The sequence below is a fragment of the Phascolarctos cinereus genome, unplaced genomic scaffold (genome assembly GCF_003287225.1).
Source record: "Phascolarctos cinereus isolate Bilbo 61053 unplaced genomic scaffold, phaCin_HiC Scaffold_1;HRSCAF=81, whole genome shotgun sequence".
NCBI lineage: Eukaryota > Metazoa > Chordata > Mammalia > Diprotodontia > Phascolarctidae > Phascolarctos > Phascolarctos cinereus.
The window spans coordinates 213,979,280-213,998,277 of record NW_027555514.1 but is presented as its reverse complement, the minus strand read 5'-3'; positions in this window follow the sequence as shown (position 1 = coordinate 213,998,277).

Genomic DNA, 18,998 nt, shown 5'->3' with positions numbered 1-18,998 from the left:
CCTTTTTCATGGTAGGGAGAGAGCAGAAGGTGGGATAAGTTGTCAGATGCCATTTCCTTTTGTTTCATTGATTTTCTTTGTAACAAGAACAGCTTCAAATTGGAGGCAGGAGGTAGGGGGGAAAGGGTCCTCCCACTATACCCCCAGAAACGACTGTGATGTGAAGACAGAAAGCATCAATAAAACATTTTTGAGATAAAAAAAAACATGGTTTCTGAGATTCTTGCCACTGCTCATATCCTATGAGATTGATTCTATGAAAGTCAGTGTCCCACTTCATGAGGGATATTGGGCACTACCAGCATAGGGCAGCAGGTGGCGACCCTAGGCAGGGTTGGATAGTGAATTTCTACTTCCAGGGAGGAAGAGTCAGGCTAGAGTAACCAAGGCTGGCTGGAAGGAGGCAGGAGTATTAGGGCAGAAAAATGTGGAGCCTGGAATTTGGTAACAAAGGTAGAGGTAGCTTCAAGTCTTGCCTGGCGCATAGCAGGCACTTAATAGATATTTAATGAGTTGAATTGAAGAAGGGAGGCAGGAAGATGAGAGGAAAGGAGGGAAGAGGAAGCAAAGAAGGGAAGGAAGGAGGAGGACAAGAATGGGGAGTGATTTGTCCAAGGTCTCTTAGCTTCTACTGTTGAATGAAGGTGTCCTGGTCATTGACAGCCATAGGAGGCAGAGGGTGACAACCTGGTGTAATGGAAAGAACCATATATTTGGAATCCAAGGACCTAGGTTTAAATCTTAGCCTTGCCATTTATTAATTGAGCCTGTTTCTTCAGTTATGAAATGAAAAACATTTATTAAATGTAATCACAAGTGTAATCAACTATGTGCCTAGCCCTGGGTAATAAAAAAACAAAAAAAGCAAAAGCAAAGACAGTCCTTACCCTCAAGCAACTTACAACCTAATAGTAACATATCTAGGGGAGGGGTAACTAGGGAGGAGGATTTTAGTTTGGAAAGTTAATGAGTTGGTGACCTGAAATGACGGACCCCTGGGCATTCCTGAGATGAATGGTAGACCAGGCAGGTGGTGAGAACATGGCAATATACCCAATAGATCGTAAGCTTTTGATGTAGGGAACTGGTTTTCATTTTCTTTGTGTCCTTAGCACCTACGGATATCCTTTGTATATAGCAGGAGCCTAATAAATGCTTGTTGGATCAGTTCATACAGGTGACTTTTCAAGGTCACTTCCACCTGACCTGTGATTTTGTTAGACTTACCCACATGTCCAATGGCTCTTCTGTCTCTTTCCTACTCTAGATTTTTTGGGGGAGGAGCTGTTTCGATCCTACTGGTATTATCGTACCATCTCAGTAAAGTGGCACAGTGGATAGAACACTGGGGCCACAGACTCAACTTCATGAGTTCAAATCTAAGCTCAAACCTTTACTAGCCTCGGTTCCTCATCTGTAAAATGAGCTACAGAAGGAAATGGCAAACCACTCCAGTACCTCTGCCAAGAAAACCCCAGGTGGGGTCAAAGGCATGGAATAGGACTGAACAACAACAAAAGTAAATGTCCCTTTCTAAAATGCAGCTAGGTTGCCCAGGGGATGGAGCACTGGACCCTAGAGTCAAAAAGTCCTGAATTCAAATCCAGCTTCAAATACTCCCTAGCTGTGTGACCCTGGGTACATCTGCCTCACTTTTCACGACTGCACAATTATGATAATACTAGCATTTACTTCCTAGGGTTGTTGTGAGGATCAAATGAGATAATATTTGTAAAGCACTTAGCACAGAACTTGACACATAGTAGGTACTTAATCAGCGCTTGTCCCCTTCTACCTTGTTCTCCTCTCCCTCAAAAACTATCTAAGGCTGACTTGACTAAATGATTCCCACCTGATAATCTTGAGGGGGAAGCTCATTGGTGGGGGCTCAAACAGACTGCATTAGAGAATCACCTCTGGCCCCTTAGGTAATAGTCCTAAAATCATGAAGGGGAAATGTAACCGAGCTCTGGGCACTCGAGTTATCAATGGGAGTGGGAATTGGTGTAAGATGCTCCAGAGTATATATGGGCTAGATAGGAGAATGGGTGGAAGAGCTATCTGAGAGCCTCCTGTCTTTACAGTAGAGGTTGATACTTCTATGTTGATTGGGCAGTGTGTCAGGAAAAGCTAGATTGTGGGAAGAACTGGGGTAAAAGATGAGAGAAGGGAAGAGCTGAGCAGAGCACATAGAGAAAGACACATAGATCTAGAAGAGAAGACGGAGGACATTTACTCCAACCCCTCACCTTACTGATTCAGGCACTGAGGCCTAGGGAAAGGCAGGGGCCTAGCCACATCTTCTTACTCAGTGTGCACTTGCTGGTCAATTAACAGACTAAGCCTAGAATGGGTTAGCATTCCCACTCCCAATGAGCCTCCTCATTTCAATTTCCATCCCCTACATAGTAGGGTGAAGTTGGTACAAGAGAATATGATGTGCCGGAAGATGACTTAGGTTGGTATAACAGTGCTGTTTGGCGTCAAGGTTATATGCTAAAAAATGGTTATATAATCATCAAAATAATAGTGGCCACTTGTACAGCATTTTAAGGTTTGCAAAGCACTTCACACATATTAATTATCTTATTTGATATTCCCAATGTCCTAGTGAAATAAGGTACTACCGGCCTTGTCATTTCCATTTTACAGGTGGAGGAAAGGATACTCAGAGAAGTCACATAGCTAGTAGTTGACAGAGATTTAAATCTGGGTCCCTCCTGAATCCAGGTCTAATAGCTTCTCATTATACTACAGAGTGAGTCTCTCCTCATCTACAACTAAGGGACTACCAGAATGTTCCTTATTTTCCTGAATTTCTGTGTTCAGTAGAAACTTATGCTAAGTAAATGACAAGTCTTAGTTTGATTTTTTTTTGCCATGATCACATAACTTTTTCTATCTTTGTCACACTGGGAATGCTAGAAACACTGTTATTCCCAATAACTATGCCCCCCACAAACACACACACACCACACACACACACACACACACACACACATACACACACACACACACACACACACCCCAGAAAACTTTCTCTATAACCAAGAAAAACAGTGATTCAAAACAAACTGAAATATTAACCACGACTGACAGTGCATGCAGCATTCCATACCTGTAAGCCACCACCTTACTCCTGAAAGAGTATGTTTCATCACTGGAACTCTGGAATCAAGATTACTTATTGTATTAATTTGACTTCTGATGTCACTTAAGTGTTTTCATTCACATTATTGTGTTCATTGTATATGTTTCTTTCCTGGCTCTACATTCTGTATCAGTTCAGCCTTTCTCCATTTCTTTGAATTCTTCAAATTTGTCATTTCTTATGGCACAATAATATTTCATTACATTTGTAAACCGTAATTTTTTTCAGCTGAGAGTCTTTCTGTGAGCAGATATATAAACCTCTAACTGGGACATCTTTCTTTCTTTTTTTTCATACAAAGGAAAGTGGCATTTAAAAAGGAGATTGATAAAATAGCCACTGGAAGAAACAAATGTTAGTCCCCCAAAACATATTTAAATCCTCAGAGTCCCAAACAAGTTCTATCTCCATTCTTCTGCCCATGAAGTTGGGATTGGGGAACGTGGTTATGGCAACTTTTCTCTCACCACTGTTGGGGGTGGGATAGGGGACATTCACCCTTTCACCAAACTCCACCCCTCCCCCCCACTTTTTTTTAGCTAGGATCTCTGGGGTGGAACAATCTTTCCATATTATAAGCTAAGGAGCACAAAACCTCCAGGGTCTGCTTCCTTCTCATGTTACTCTCCCATTTCACTAGTTTCTTTCCTTTTTCTCTTTCTTATTTCCATCCAACTCAACTTATTCTCATGTATTCCTTCAGGGATGAAAAATATTTATATTCCCCACTTATCAAACATAAGAAGGGGGAAGTGAAGACAATATCAGCAACAACATTTCTGTCCCCGCAGTCAAATATTTTGCAGTCCTTGAAAATAATCTCAGCCTCCAGTTTCTTGACATTCTAAGCCATCTCTTATAACAGCTGCCAGTGTAATTTTCCTAATGAAAACAGAGTATATTTGTTGAAATTTTTTTCAGTGACTCCCTATTGCCTATAAAATAAAATCTAAATTTCTCAGCCTGGCATTTAAATCCCTCTACAATCTGGTACCAACCTACCTTTCCAACCTTATTTTATTTCATGAAGTTTACATTTCACCCAAACTGTACTATTAGCTATTCCTTAGTCTCCTTCTGTAGTCTCCCACCTCTATGTAGCCAGAAATATTCTCTCTCTTCATCTCTGTTGCAGTCCAGCTTAATGGCTAGTCACCTTCTCCATGAAATGTTGGAGGAATAAATTCCATGAATTACCAAATTAAAATTGATTACTTCATCATTTTTTTCTAAATTACTTTGTATCTTTCTTCTGTCCCAACCATATTCTACCTTGTTGTGTATTTACTTGTGAATAACATATCCTACCTATTAGATTCTAAACTCCCTGAGAATGGAAACTATGTCATTTTTCATCTTTATGCCTCCAGATAAAATACCTCATATATTACAAATAATTTATAAATATTTGTTGAATTGAATCTTCATTTTTGCAGTTGAGAAAACTGAATCTTGGAAAGGTCGGATTATTTCTACTCAGCACTATTATCCTATTTTGCCTGTTTCTCTTCATCTTCAAGATTCAAAATTTAGTGTCAGAAGGATCTGGGTCCAAATCCTTCTTGTAAATCCTTACTATATGACCATAGTAGGATCATAACTCTCAGTTCTAGCACTTAGGGCAAGCAGCAGGAGACTCTCAAATCAACTCAAACAAATTTTTTTGGGTGAGGGAAAAGACCCCAGGACATTGCCCTATGTTAGGGAGATAGAGACATGGAAACTCTTCATGGTCTGCTCCTGAGAGGGAAAGGTCTGGGAATGAATTCTCTTCTCCTGTTGGCACTGTGATGGAAGGAGGAGAAATTGTACTATCTGGAAGTTGCCTCTTTTAACTTACTAACTAGTTGCTGATTTCTTTTTGTGATGGAATATCTCAGGTCAAAGTTCCCTAATTATAGCTCTGGACTCCATGGACAAATCACTTAACCTCTCTAAGCCTCCATTTTCTCCTTTGTACAGTAAGTACAAAGTAATTATCTTTGTAGTACCCACCTCCAGGATTGTTTTAAGAATCAATCAATGCACTTAAGTAGTAAAGGGCATTGCACATTTTAAAGTGCTATTTAAATATTAGTTGTTATTATTATCTCTGGCTCCTTCCTTCTACTGCCATTCTAAGCTACCTTCTGTTTCTTCTCCCATGTCTAACGTTTCTTGTATCTCTAAATCTATGACCTTATGATTCTATGACCTTTACTCAGAACAATTTCATTCTTATTATCCCTTCATTCACATCTTAGTTGTAGATCACAGCCTCTATGCTACCTCAGCCCAACATTGTCTATTCTAATTCCACCCCAACACACACGCACACACACACACACACACACACACACCACACACACACACACACACACACACTACTGCTGTATCTTAAGCTGTCAATCACTGCTGATGGGGGGGGGGGCAAAAGTCATTTTCCAGAGCATAGGGAAGAGCTTCCCTACTGACTTGTTCCTCTCTTTGGGCATGGCTTTCCTTTCAAATCCAGTATGTTATCCTCCAGGAGAAAGGAAAAAATTACTGCCCTCACGATGTTTATCTGTTTTTGGGACTGTATCAGCTAGAATCTACTAGGGATATCTTCCCAGAGGTTTTTTCCCCTTCTCACTCTCTGGGGAATTTAAAATTTTAGAAACTAATTAATAAAACTCTCATCTTTCTCAAATACGAACACCCCCTCCCAGACAGTTTGCACTGGCAAAATCTATAACCGTTTACAAAAATCTCAATAATTTAGATCTCTTTCCTTTCTGGGTTATTACTATTATTATTATTATTAACAACAACAACAATAATAATGGCTACCATTTATATCGTGCCTTCAAGTTTACAAAATACTTTACAAATGTAGTTAATTTTTCCCCCCATAGTACCCACAGGACTAGGTGTGATTATCTTCATATTACAGATGAGGAAACTGCAAGCAGAGGCTAAGTGACCTCAAGTCACCGAGTTAAGTGTCTGAGGCTGAATTTGAACTTTAGATCTTGACTCCAGGTCCAATGCTCTATCCACTCTGCAACCTAGTTGCCTCTCCTTTCCAATCTCTCCACAAGTATTCATGCATTCAAATAATCAGAACTTCCAGAGACACAATAGATATTTGGCTGTGATACAGTTTTTTTCTCTTTTTTTTTTTTATTTCCTTCTTTTTTCTTTTCCATTCTTGCCTTCCTCTCTCCTTCTAGTCCCTTTTGCTCTCTTGTTTTCTTTTACTCTTTCTCTTTCTTTCTTTCCTCACTGCTTTCCTGTCTCCCTTTTTTCTTTCTCTTTCTATTCTTCCTTTCCTTACCTTACTTTTTCTTTCCTTCACTTTCCTCTTTCCTTCTTTTTCCCCTTTCTTTTCTTTTCCTTCCCTTCCCTTCCCTTCCTTCCCTTCCCTTCCCTTCCCTTCCCTTCCCTTCCCTTCCCTTCCCTTCCCTTCCCTTCCCTTCCCTTCCCTTCCCTTTCCTCTTTCCTCAACCTTGAACTGGAAAATTTTAGCATAAAGATCAGGCCCCTGGTGGCCCCCGGTTTCTCCTGTGTTGCCCCATTCTCCTTCATCTTCAGGATCAAAACTCTCCCTCCTGAACCCCACAGTGTCAAGGGGGAAAGCTGTCACTCTCCCTAAACCAAGGATCAACAGAATACACTAGAGACGGAAGCATCTACACTCTGGCGCTCAGAATTCTGATCCCTACTAATTTCCAGGAAGAACACTACAGTCAGTGAATACTCAGACAATTTGTATCTAGAGCTATCAGTCTACCTGCTTGCCCTGCCTCTCCTGTCAGACTGAAAACTACCAAATGCTAGCTTCATATAAACATTCCTTTGAGCTCAACTAGTCCAACCTGGTAATAGGAATACTTTCTGTGGCATTCCTGACAAATAGTTATCCGGTCTCTTCTTGGACACTTTCTGTGACGAAGAGCTCACTATTAAACTTTTGGACAACTCAAATCCTTAGCAAATTCTTCCACGTGCTTAATTAAAACCCTTCAAGAATTTTATTAGGGATTGATGCCATGTTTACCTATCTGTGGGTTCTAATAATATCTATCATTCATATAACACTTTAAAATTTGCAAAGCATTTTACAAATATAATCTCATTTTATCCTCACAACAATTCTAGGAGGCAAGTACTATTACCCCATTATACAGATGAAAAAACTGAGACAGACAAGTTAAGTAGCTTGGCCCAAATTATACAGGTGATAAGTTTCTGAGGTCTGACTTCAGGTCCAGCACCCTCTTCACCTACATACCCCTGAAATCTACCTTTGGAAAATCAGGTCAATATTTACCTATCTCAAATCTTCTGGCTCATCTTCCATTATCCACAGCTCCTCTAAACGACCAGACAGGGGCTTCTTGATTTTATCTTCTAATTCTTTCAGTAACCTGGAACACTTTTGAAGAGCCTGAAGAACTGAATTTAATTATGTTCAAAGTAGCTTTAATTAAAAGCCACCAGATGCTCTTTTACTAACTCTGCATTTAACCTGGACTTAAGTACCCGATTAACTATAATTAGTCTGGTATTTGGGTATGCTTAGACTGAAATATTCAGACTGATTTTCCTGTGAGTGGGAAAGGAGATTCTAATCCTAGCTGGGAATCCTGGGAATTAAGGTCTGGAGGGACAGTGTGTCATCCTCAGCCCAGAAAGAGACTGAAGCTATATTGCAAGCTTTGAGCCAGGAGGCAGACTTCAGTATCTCCCAGAAATTTTGAATTAGTCAATCAGCCTATGGAAAAGGAAAAAGAGACAGAGCAGAAGGGAGAGAGAAGATGACAGATGAGAGTGGGAGCAGCAGCAGCCTTGATACAGTGATGGAGTCCCAGTAGGCATCTTGAGATGTAAGCTCTAGGACTAGGCACTAACCATAGCAGGTTGGCTTCATCAGCCTCCACTCAGTGGAACAAAAACTTCTAGTTGCAACTACCCCTTTAAGAAGTGAGGAAAGGCTTCATGAGGTTTCAGTCCTCCCAAATCTCCTTCCCTTTTCCCTTTGCTTGTTTGTTAACAGGCATTTTTTTGGGGGTGAAGCAATTGGGGTTAAGTGACTTGCCCAGGGTCACACAGCTAGTTAAGTGTCAAGTGTCTGAGGTCACATTTGAATTCAGGTTCAAATAGCCGGAGCTCTATCTACTGTACCACCTAGCTGCCCCAACAGGCATTTCTTTATGACTACACACACACACACACACACACACACACACACACACACACACACACACTATTTCTTTAAGCTGTTGATATTTTCTCATTTTGTTTCATATAAAAATCCATAACCGTTCATTCATATTTGAAGCTACATGTCTATATTTATGCTATAATGGGGAAGTACAAATGAAGAACATCAGTGTCTTGTTGGAAATACACAGAATTTAATAAGGTCAGAGATATAAATCTCTATCCAAAATAGTAGGGGTTTTCCCCCTAATTGAGTCTTCAGAGCTGTATGTCTAAGAAGATTTTATAGTGATGATTTTCATTTATAATATTTATTTATAAACTCCTAAACTCTCATAGAGAGACAATTACATTAATTGGGACCTAGGCTAAAGCTGACTGAGCTACTATGGTAACCAGATTCAGGCCACTGGAACTTAAGAGCTTTAGGAAAATCTTGTCTCCCAGCAAAGGGCAGGTAGAGACAGGGATCAAAGACAAGGTCAAACTTTTCTTCTCAATGATATCTGATGGTTACATATGTATAGTCTATCTTTTCTAGCTTCAATAATAATAGCTAATGTGGGGCAGCTAATGGCACAGTGGATAGAACTCCAGCCTTGGAGTCAGGAGGACCTGAGTTCAAATTTGATTTCAGACACTTGACACTTAATAGCTGTGTGACCCTGGGCAAGTCATTTAACCCCAATTGCCTCACAAAAAAAGGGACATTGGACTAGGAGGTCTCTAAGATCCCTTCAAACTCTAAATCTATGATCCAATGATATATTAACTTTGTACCATTTGTAGTTTCCTGACTGGGCTGCCACAACCTAGGACATGCCTAACATGGGATAGGGCAGGGTTGGGGTTTTGGCGTGCCTAGGACTTGCTCCTGGGGAGACGCAGCTAATGGAAAAAGCTTGGATCCAGAATCAGAAAAACTGGGCTCAATCCCAGTTCTGCTATTTACTGTGTGACTTTGGACAAGTCACTTCTTTCTGGTTCTCAGTTCCCTTGTTAGTTTCAGAGGTCTCTAAAGTTCCTTTCAGTGCTGACATTTTGTGATTCCATTCTGAACAATCAGGAAAAGACTGAAATTGCAACAGGACAAATGGAAAGAACAGGAAGGACAGCCTGACTTTTAGGGCATGACAAAGTACGATGTATATCCTGGATTACTCAGAGTTTCTCCGTCTTCTGGAGCAGCTGTGGGTCCAGTCAGGTCCTTCCATCCCCTCCCACTCCAAAGCCTCTAAAGATGGCTTAAGGTTCAGGATAGGGAAGGTAAGGCTCAGGAGATGGTCTGGGGTGGGGGAGGCTGGCAAAGGTTCCAAGGAACAGACTCCCCTTTCCTCCCAGGGTAGGGGGAGGAACAGGAGCTCAGACCCCATGGCAGATTTACAGCAGCTGTGGGTGTGGTAGGCTGTTACTCAGCATCTGACTTTTTAATGTGCATCTCTCCCTCCAGCCTCCAGAAACTCAGGTCTTTGTGCAGGACAATAAGAAACCTATAAATTTGGGGGGACAGGGAGCTGGGGGAGGGGAGCTGTGCTCTGGCATCTCTGCTCTCTGTCACATAAGAGCACATTGTCCACTTTGCCCAGGCAGGGATGGGACCAAGAGGATGCTAGATTTGTATACGAGGGGTGGGGCAGGGTGTGAGGGTCAGTTCACCTTTGTTACCCCATTCCTGGGCTTCTGAATTGGGGGAAGGGAGGTGAAAAGGCCCATCATGGGTGGGAGCAAGGAGAGAATTCATCCTGACCACCCAGTGACCTCTGTGTAACGGAACTGAAATCCAAAGGTCATATGTATACTTGTAATAATAACAATAATAATAGATAGCATTTATAAAGGGGTTTAAGATCTGCAATATGTTTTTATAAATATCTCATTTGATCCTCACAACAACCCTGGGAGGTAGCTACTCTTATTAACCCCATTTTAAAGATGAGAAAATTGAGGTGGAGAGAAATTAAGTGACTTACCCAGAGCAATACAGGCAGGAGGTATCCGAAGCAACTCAGGTCCTCCTGATTCCAGGTTGAGAGCTCTATAAACTACACCATGTGTGGGGGGAGGGAGATGCATCAGCAGCCTGTGATGGTCTATGATGACCAGTATAATAGGGCATGCTCTTGGATCGAGGAGGCCCATGTTTTGGTTCTGGCTCTATCACATATAACTTCATGACCTTGGGCAGGTCATTTAACTTCTCTGAGGTAGGTCTGCCTACCTATTAAATGGAGACAAGACGACCCGTCTACCTACTGTACAGGGTTGCTTTGAGGGAATGTCTTTGAAAGTACTTTGTAACATAAAGAACTCATGATCATTAATGGGTCTGAGCTATTAGGGAGAACCTGTGTGTCAAAGTAATAACTCATTTCCAAAAGGATATCACAAGTACTTTCTTCATAACAACCCTGCAAGGTAAGCTAGCATAAACATTTGTTCCCATTGTATGGACCATGAAACTGAGGCTTGGTAATTTGCCAGCTTTGACATAGTAAATGGCAAAGCCAAGATCCAGACCCAGTTCTCTCCCAAACCAAAGTCCCATGCTCTTGGCAAAACTCCACATTGCCTTATTAATGGTGCTAGAGAGCTATAGGGAGGCTTGCTTCTATTAGGGGAAGGAAGGGAGGAAAGAAACATTTATTAAGTGCCTGCTATGTGCCAGACACTATGCTAGGAAATTTACAACTTGTTTGATCCTCCCAACATCCCTGAGAGGTAGGCGCTATTGTTATTCCCAGTTTACAGATGGAGAAACTGAGGCAGGCACTGGTTAAGTGACTTGTCCAGGGACACACAGCTAGTAACTGTCTGCATCTGGATTTGAATTCAGATCTTGATTCTAGGTCCAATGCACTTTCTATTGGGCCACCTAGTTATTGGATAGGAAAAGGTTTGGCTTCTCCAGGAGAAGTGGGGGAGGGAGAAGAAGAAGTAGGGGGAAGGGGCCAGGGAGCTTGTAGGGCTTATCTCTCTGTCCAGCCTGAGTGAAGAGGCCCTTTTAGGGGCTGGGGAAGGACTGGGACAGAAATTGCTGGCTGTCTGCTGCCTACCATAGCCCACACCTCCGTGTGTGCAGTGGAAAGGGCAAGGGAAGTATAGCTTAGAATCAGAGACAACTGGGTTTGAATCTCACATCTAATACAAACTTACTGGGTGGTCATAGGCAAGTCACCATCTCTGAGTCTCAACTTCCTCATTGTTAAAATAAATTGATTATAATACCTACAAACATGTACAGATGTTATCATTGAGTCGTTTTAGACGTGTCCGACTCTTCTGTGACCCTATTTGGGGTTTTCTTGTCAGAGATACTGGAGTGATTTGCCATTTCCTTCTCCAGCTCATTTTACAAATGGGGAAACTGAGGCAAACAGGGGTAAGTGACTTTTCAGGGTCACACAGCTAGTAAGTGTCTAAAGCAGGATTTGAACTCAGGTCCTCCTGACTCCAGGGCCAGTGCTCTATCCACTCCACCGACTAGCTGCCCCTCCCCTAATAGAATCTTAAAGGAACCTCTATGAACTGACAAGGCTATGTCAAAATTTGGAATTCCTCTTGCCTTGGACCTCACACCTGGTAGTAATTCAACCTCCCTCTTTTAGAGCCCCTCCACTGGCTTCCATTAAACGGTTTGTTTTTATTGCCAAGGCAGATGGGGGTTGCAATAAGCCCCACTGCTCCCTCCTCTTTTTTGTTCTCCTCTGTTTCCTTCTGCTGCTGACACTAATCTTGCCCTTCTTACTCTCTCTCCGGGTCTCAGTTTCCTTCTCTGTAAAATAGAGATAATGATAGTTCTATCACCTACCTCATCAGAGATCACAGGATCATAGGTTTGCTGCTAGAAGGGACCACAGATGGCAAAGAATTGGAAATCGAGGGGATGCCCATCCATTGGGGAATGGCTGAACAAGTTGTGGTATATGAATGTAATGGAATACTATTGTGCTAAAAGAAAGGATGAGCAGGCAGATTTCAGAAAAACCTGGAAAGGCTTATATGGACTGATGCTGAGTGAAGTGAGCAGAACCAGGAGAACATTACACAGCAACAGCGACATTATGTGATAATCAACTTTGATAGACTTAGCTCTTTTCATCAATACAATGATCCAAGACAATTCCAAAAGACTCATGATGGAAAATGGTATCCGCATCCAGAGAAAGAACTATGGATATGGATGCAAATTGAAGCATATGATTTTCTCTCTTTTTTCTTTCTTGTGGTTTTTCCCTTTTGTTCTAATTCTTCTTTCACAACATGACTGATGTGGAAATGCGTTTAATATGATTGTACATGTATAGCCTATATCAGATTGCTTGCCATCTTGGGGAGGGGAGATGAGAAGGAGGGAAGGAGAAAAAAATTTGGAACTCAAAATATTGAAAACTATCTTTACATGTAATCGGGAAAAAATAAAATACTATTAAGTAGGGGGAAAAAGGGACCATAGAGATTATCTAGTCCAACGTATATAAGGCTTATAAAGCTAAATATATGAACTAAGGCTTATAAAGTTTAAGTGATCTCCCCAAGGTTACAAGGCAGTGTATAAGTAGGACAGCTGTGATTTGAACTCAGGTCTTCTGACTCCATTTCAATGCCTTTTCCAGAAGTCACACACCTATTCATGCAGCCCAAGATTTAGTTAGCTTTCCTGGCTATGATCCTGAGTTATCATATGCAACTTTATCACATGAAGCCTGAGTTATCATATGAAACCTTGAACATGACCCTGAGTCATCATATGAAACTGAGTTACAGAGAAGCAAGAGAGACTTAACCATGATCTGAATTCCATTGAGCCAGGACTAGACTCTTAATTTAATAAATACCATGATTTCTTTCATTAGAGAAAGTTCATCTTCTGTGTCCCCAGCCTCCATTTTTTGCCCCCATCCTTCTCAGAAGCTCCCTTCCTCTCTAACCAAACCTACTCTGATAACAGTCTTTGATACTCACTGTCCTAACTCTCTCAGGAGGGGGTTTTGAGCCGTTTCTCTCCTTGCAGAAGGAAAGGTTTTATCCCTTGTTCCTAAAGGAACTTCAGACCTCATCTCTTCTGGGTGCCTTCTCATCGAAATATCAAGGTAGGTTTGGAGAGAGCCGTAGGAGGTGGGGAAGGGCAGGGATCAACTTAGGAATCTACTCCTGTCTTCAAGAAGACTAAGGCCCAGATCTAGGGCAACTTCTAATGGGAACCAAACTGGATGGTTGATGAATTAGGACATCTGGCTTCTCCAGCTCTGATGTGTTGATGTTTGAGGCATCCCAGCCGGGGGACTCTCCACTCACTAATAAATGGCAGACGTGCCCCACCCCCCACCCAAAGCCAGGGACTGCTAGGGGTGAAAGGTTAACTTTTATCTGTCCCTTTCCATTTGGAGAGGTAGCAATGACGGAGCTCTGGGTATTGGGGGCGGGGGGGAAAGGAGGAGAGGGTATCAGAAAGTTCTCCCACATCTCCTGTAGCACATGCCAATTAGAAGCAGGACCAGAAGAAGGCTAATGAAATCGGAGTGTAGAGAGTAGTAGTTATAGGGTTTAGAGACAGAAGGCATCTTAGAAACCAACTAGTGACCAACCTCTTTATTGGTAGATGATTGGTAGATGTTGTTGTCCAGTCCAATGTAACTCTTTGTGACCCCATTTGGGGTTTTCTTGGCAAAGATACTGGAGTGGTTTGCTGTTTCCTTCTCCAGCTCATTTTACAGATAAGGAAACTAAGGCAGACAGTGGTTAAGTGACCTGCCCTGGGTCACACAGCTAGTAAGCATCTGAGGCCAGATTTGAATTCATGAAGATGTCTTCCTGATTCCAAATCCGGTGCTCTATCCCCTGAAGCACCAACTAGCTGCCCCAGATGAGGAAATTCATGCCCCAAAAGATAAATTGACTTGCTCCACGATGTTATTGTTCAGCCCTTCATTTCCAAAGGCCATCATGTGGTGATGTCTTGACTTGCTTGTGAATTAAGATGAGGCAGAATTGCACGAAGTGACAAGACAAAAGTCAGGACAACTGGTGATAGTGGATGACCTCGGTGTCTTCAAAGTCTGACTAAACTCTAAGCCCTCTGTAGCACCGGCTTCAGCCGATTTCCTGGCTGTTGGAACAAATTGTTCTCACCCACCCATTCCCCTGGGAGAAAGTCCTCACATGCTTGGGTAGATACCCTCTAATTCATCGATGGAGATTGAGGCCTATCAGTTACCCTCAACCTGGTTTGGCCTGTCTGCCGAGACAGTTTTACCAGGGCGTGGCGACAGCTTCTTGGAGTTAGAGGGGAGATTTGGGTGAAAGGTGGACGCCAAAGGTGGAAGAGGAGCAGAACCTCACACCAGAGGAGTTAGTTCTCCTTAAACACCCCAATGCACCCCAATGTTACCCAGGCAGCAAAAAGTAGAGGTGAGATACAACCTAACCCTAACTACAAATCTAATTCTCTTTCTGCTATTTATTCTGTGAGTCAAGAGCCCCTTCCATTCATTCTACGTCCTGTAGCTCCTATTAGAATGGGAGGCCTTCATGAGCAGGGGACTTTCTTACTTTTCTATTAGTGTTCCCAGTACTTGGGGGCAGCTAGTTGGGGCAGTGGATAGAGCACCGGCCCTGGAGTCAGGAGGACCTGAGTTCAACTCCGGTCTCAGACCAAACACTTGACACTTACTAGCTGTGTGACCCTGGGCAAGTCCCTTAACCCCAATTGCCTAAAATCAAAAAAACAAAAAACAAACAAGTATTCCCAGTATTTAACACAATGTTTTATACATAGTAAATGCTTAATAAATGTATTTTCATTCATTGATTCATTCATCTCCCACACCCCTATTTGACTGAAGTGTACTCCATACTCCTGACCTCCTTTTTATCAAAGGCAAATCTGTAGTGGGCCTTTCAGTAGTTTCTTCCTCCACCAAACAACGTGATGCTCTGTAGCTCTACTCTCTCCAAACTGGATTATGCTCTGTTCTGCCCTTTACTGGGTTTGCATTGCTGGTGAGTTTCTCTGGACATTAGTTTCTTCTTCTGCAAAGTCGAGATAATGCTGCTTGCTCTGTCAGCTTCTGGAGATGTTGTGGGGGAAGACATTTTGTAAAAGTGAAAAAAAAATGATAGAAATGTGAGCTATTGTAACAATGTCCTCATCTTTAAAAATGTGTGGGTTGGACTAGATCGGAGGCTCTTAACCTGGGACCCACCACTGATGGATTTCAGGGGATCAGTAAACTTGGATGGAAAAAAATAATCACATCTTTATTTCAATATAATAAGTTGCCTTTGTAATCCTGTATATTTTATTTTTAATTTATAAAATACAATAAGCATTTCTATAACATAGTAGAATAATAAAAAGATGATTGCACATGACACCGCAAATCTATTACATACAACTTGCTATTCCTTTTAAATATATAAGAAATTTATTGTGTAAATTTCTTTTTTTTTCTTTCTTCCCTCCCCCCATGGCTGCCATTAAATACAAATATGTGTGTATGTGTGTATGTATGTATGTATAATCATTCTATATGTACTTCTATTTCTCAATTCTTTCTCCGGATGCAGATAGCATCTTTTCTTTTATGTATTTAAAAACATTATTCTGAGAAGGGATTCGTCGACTTTGCTGGATTGTTGAAGGGTGAGAACCCCTGGACTAAAGGATCTTTACAGCCCTTTCCAGTGTTAAATTCAATAATTCTGCTATCCTACTACCTTTTCTCATAGTCTTCCATTCCTGAAATAGATAACATCCCCCTTATTTGTGCCTACAAAATCTTTCCCTTCTTTCAAGGCCCAACTCCTATGTTATCTCCTCCATGAAGCCTTCCTTGGTTCCCCTCCCCCTCACCCAGCTGGAAGTGATTTCTCCCTCCTCAAATCATACCTAGTCTGCATCTCTTTTATGCTTGACAGAGTTTAAATCCCACCTCAGAAACGGGGCAAATCACTGAATTTCTCAGGATATGTTTCCTCATAGGTAAAACTTGAGATAATCATAGCACTTACTTCAAAGGGTGATTGTGTGAATTAGAATATATGTGAACTCTAAATATTTCTCTCTCTGTCTCTCTCTCCCTTCTTCTCCCTTTTCCCTCTCTCCCTCCTTCTCCCCCTCCCTCCCCCTCTCTCACTCCTGTTTCCCCTTCCTCTCCTTCTCCCCTTCTCCTCTCTCTCTATACATACGTGTATGTATGTATGTATGTATGTATGTATGTGTATGTGTGTGTGTGTGTGTGTGTGTGTGTGTGTGTGTTACAGTGACTTCCCTGGCCCCCACAGCTTGAAGACTAGGTATGTTACATTTCACTCCTCCTCCAGAAGGTGAAAGAACTCAGCCATTGACTGAAGGCCTCATTAATTGTGTTTCCAAATTTTGAAAGGTCCCTAAATACCCTCACTCCATTTAACTACTTAACACTTGGATTAGCTTTTACAAAGGAATATTTACTTCAAAGGGGCAGCAAGAACAAATACACAACTATCTCCCCACCGCCACTCCCAGCACCTGGAGGGCATAATCTCCCTCTTTTGCCACCTCAATATCTGCAGAAGGGTTGAGGATTAGGTTCATAATTTAATTCAATTCCTGGTCCCACCAAGTTCAAAGTCCAAACGCCCCCCCCCATCAAATCTTGGCACCCTGGCTTCTGAGGACTTCCCTGCTGGAACAATATCTGGTCTGGAATCCTGGGCTTCAAGGTCACCATGGGTCAAGGTCTTGATTAGGGGAGGGGGAACCTCCCCCACTTCCCTCTCCTCTCCTCCCCCACTTAGAACTGAAAAGGACAAATGAAACACACCAAGACTTTAAGCTCAATTCTCATGTCCACAGGGGCTAAACATGGGCAGGAAGGGAACATAATCCCCCATCTTGATTCATGGTGCCTGCACTGTGAGGCAATGTGACCTTTTCCCCAAGATGCAACTAGAAAGAGAGAGACACTGTCCCAGTTTGACAGTTTTAAAGACAACCCATTCTGACTACACAGCCAACAGGAAAAAGAGCCTGTTCTCACCTGTTGTGTTCTCACCTACGTGGTAAAGGAATGCAGGGTGACTTTTCCCAGAAGCAGATCCCTGCCATCTTTCACATGAGTCCTTCTGTCTTTGGTCATCTGAGTATGCGTCACATCTGGGTCCCATGTGTCCATCTTAAAGTACTGTATAAATGTTAGTGTAGGGCATATATGCTGTCCATATCAGCTGTCAAAGTGCAGATCAGGGAGAGGCATGAATAGATATCTCTGAAATTTTGTCCAGCCCTCTCTAACGAAAGGTTTGATTCCTACCTGAAGGAGATTAGAAACACCATGGACTCCAGGTCCTCTCTCTTCCTCTAAGAAGGCCATACTGTTCTCCTCCCAGAGACAGGGGGCACTGAACTAGAATGAAATCTATCTGCCTGCTAAATATTGTTGGTCTAGGGAAAAATGTTTTTAGGTTCAAGCTGTTTTCCTGGTCACTATCCCTTAAGGAGTACCCTCAGCTGACAGGTGCTATTTTGACTCCTTCCTATCATGTTCTAGTTATGCAAAAGAATATCACCGTGAATAGCAAGCAAAACTTATTTATCCCAGCAGAGAGCAAACATTATCTAGATTAGAAAATACAGTTCTGCTGTATTTGTTCTGCTATAAGATGCTATTACTGATTTGGAGGGTGGGAGTGGGAAGACAAATCTGGAAAAGGTGCCAGAAAATACACATAATGAATGAGTTCTCCTCCTGAGAGCAAGATAGCTCAGTTGAACCCATCAAGGAGAAATTCCCTACAGTCTCTAGGGAAGCAAGTGGAAATCTGGGGCATGTTGAGAAGTGGCTTTCCCTTGCTTACTTGTCTTACAAAATCTGTTCTTTCTCCATGAGTATCTCCCTGAAGAGTCTGGAACCCTATGTATCCTCCCTCAAAACAGAAATGCCTCTCCAAAGTACTGAAACCAACTCCACCCTTCATTTGAAACCAACTCCACCCTTCATACAGGCAAGGTTGAGTCAGCTGTCTCCATCAGTGATGAGTTTTATGCAAATGCTCTAGGACTGAAACCTGGGTTACCTTCATTCTACAAACGCTAGTTATTGCTGTTATTCTAAGGAAAGCATAAAGGAAATGTAAATACACTCTTCTATTTCTTTGCTACTTTTGAGGGGTGTGAAGCTCTTCAGTTCAACTTGATGGAATTATAGGACAATTTGCACTGGCTGTTTGAAAGACCAACCGTGTCCCTAGTGGCTCTTCAAAAATTAGCTTATGTAGCTTTGGATTCAATCAAGACAGGATGAGCTCTTCTAATAGGGGAGTCATTTCTGGGACCCCAGCTCTTGAGAGGGAATTGATTGCTCTTAGGTAGTCCCCTGCACCTTTCCCAGATTTGTCTTCCCATTCCCACCCTCCAAATCAGTAATAGCATCTTATAGCAAAGCAACTTACCCAGGAGAACACCTGTACCCAAAAGAGAGAAGACCCAGAGACTCCAGGGCAGTGGCTTACCCAAAAGACATGCACCTCTGAAGGGAAAAATCATGAAGATACAGCAAGAAGATGGGGAAAAAACAACAGTGGCAGTTGGTGGAGGCATGATTTGCCTTGAACACATGTGGACACGTGTATAAAGCTATGGACATAAAGAACTAAATCTTTTTTCATCATGAAATGGAAC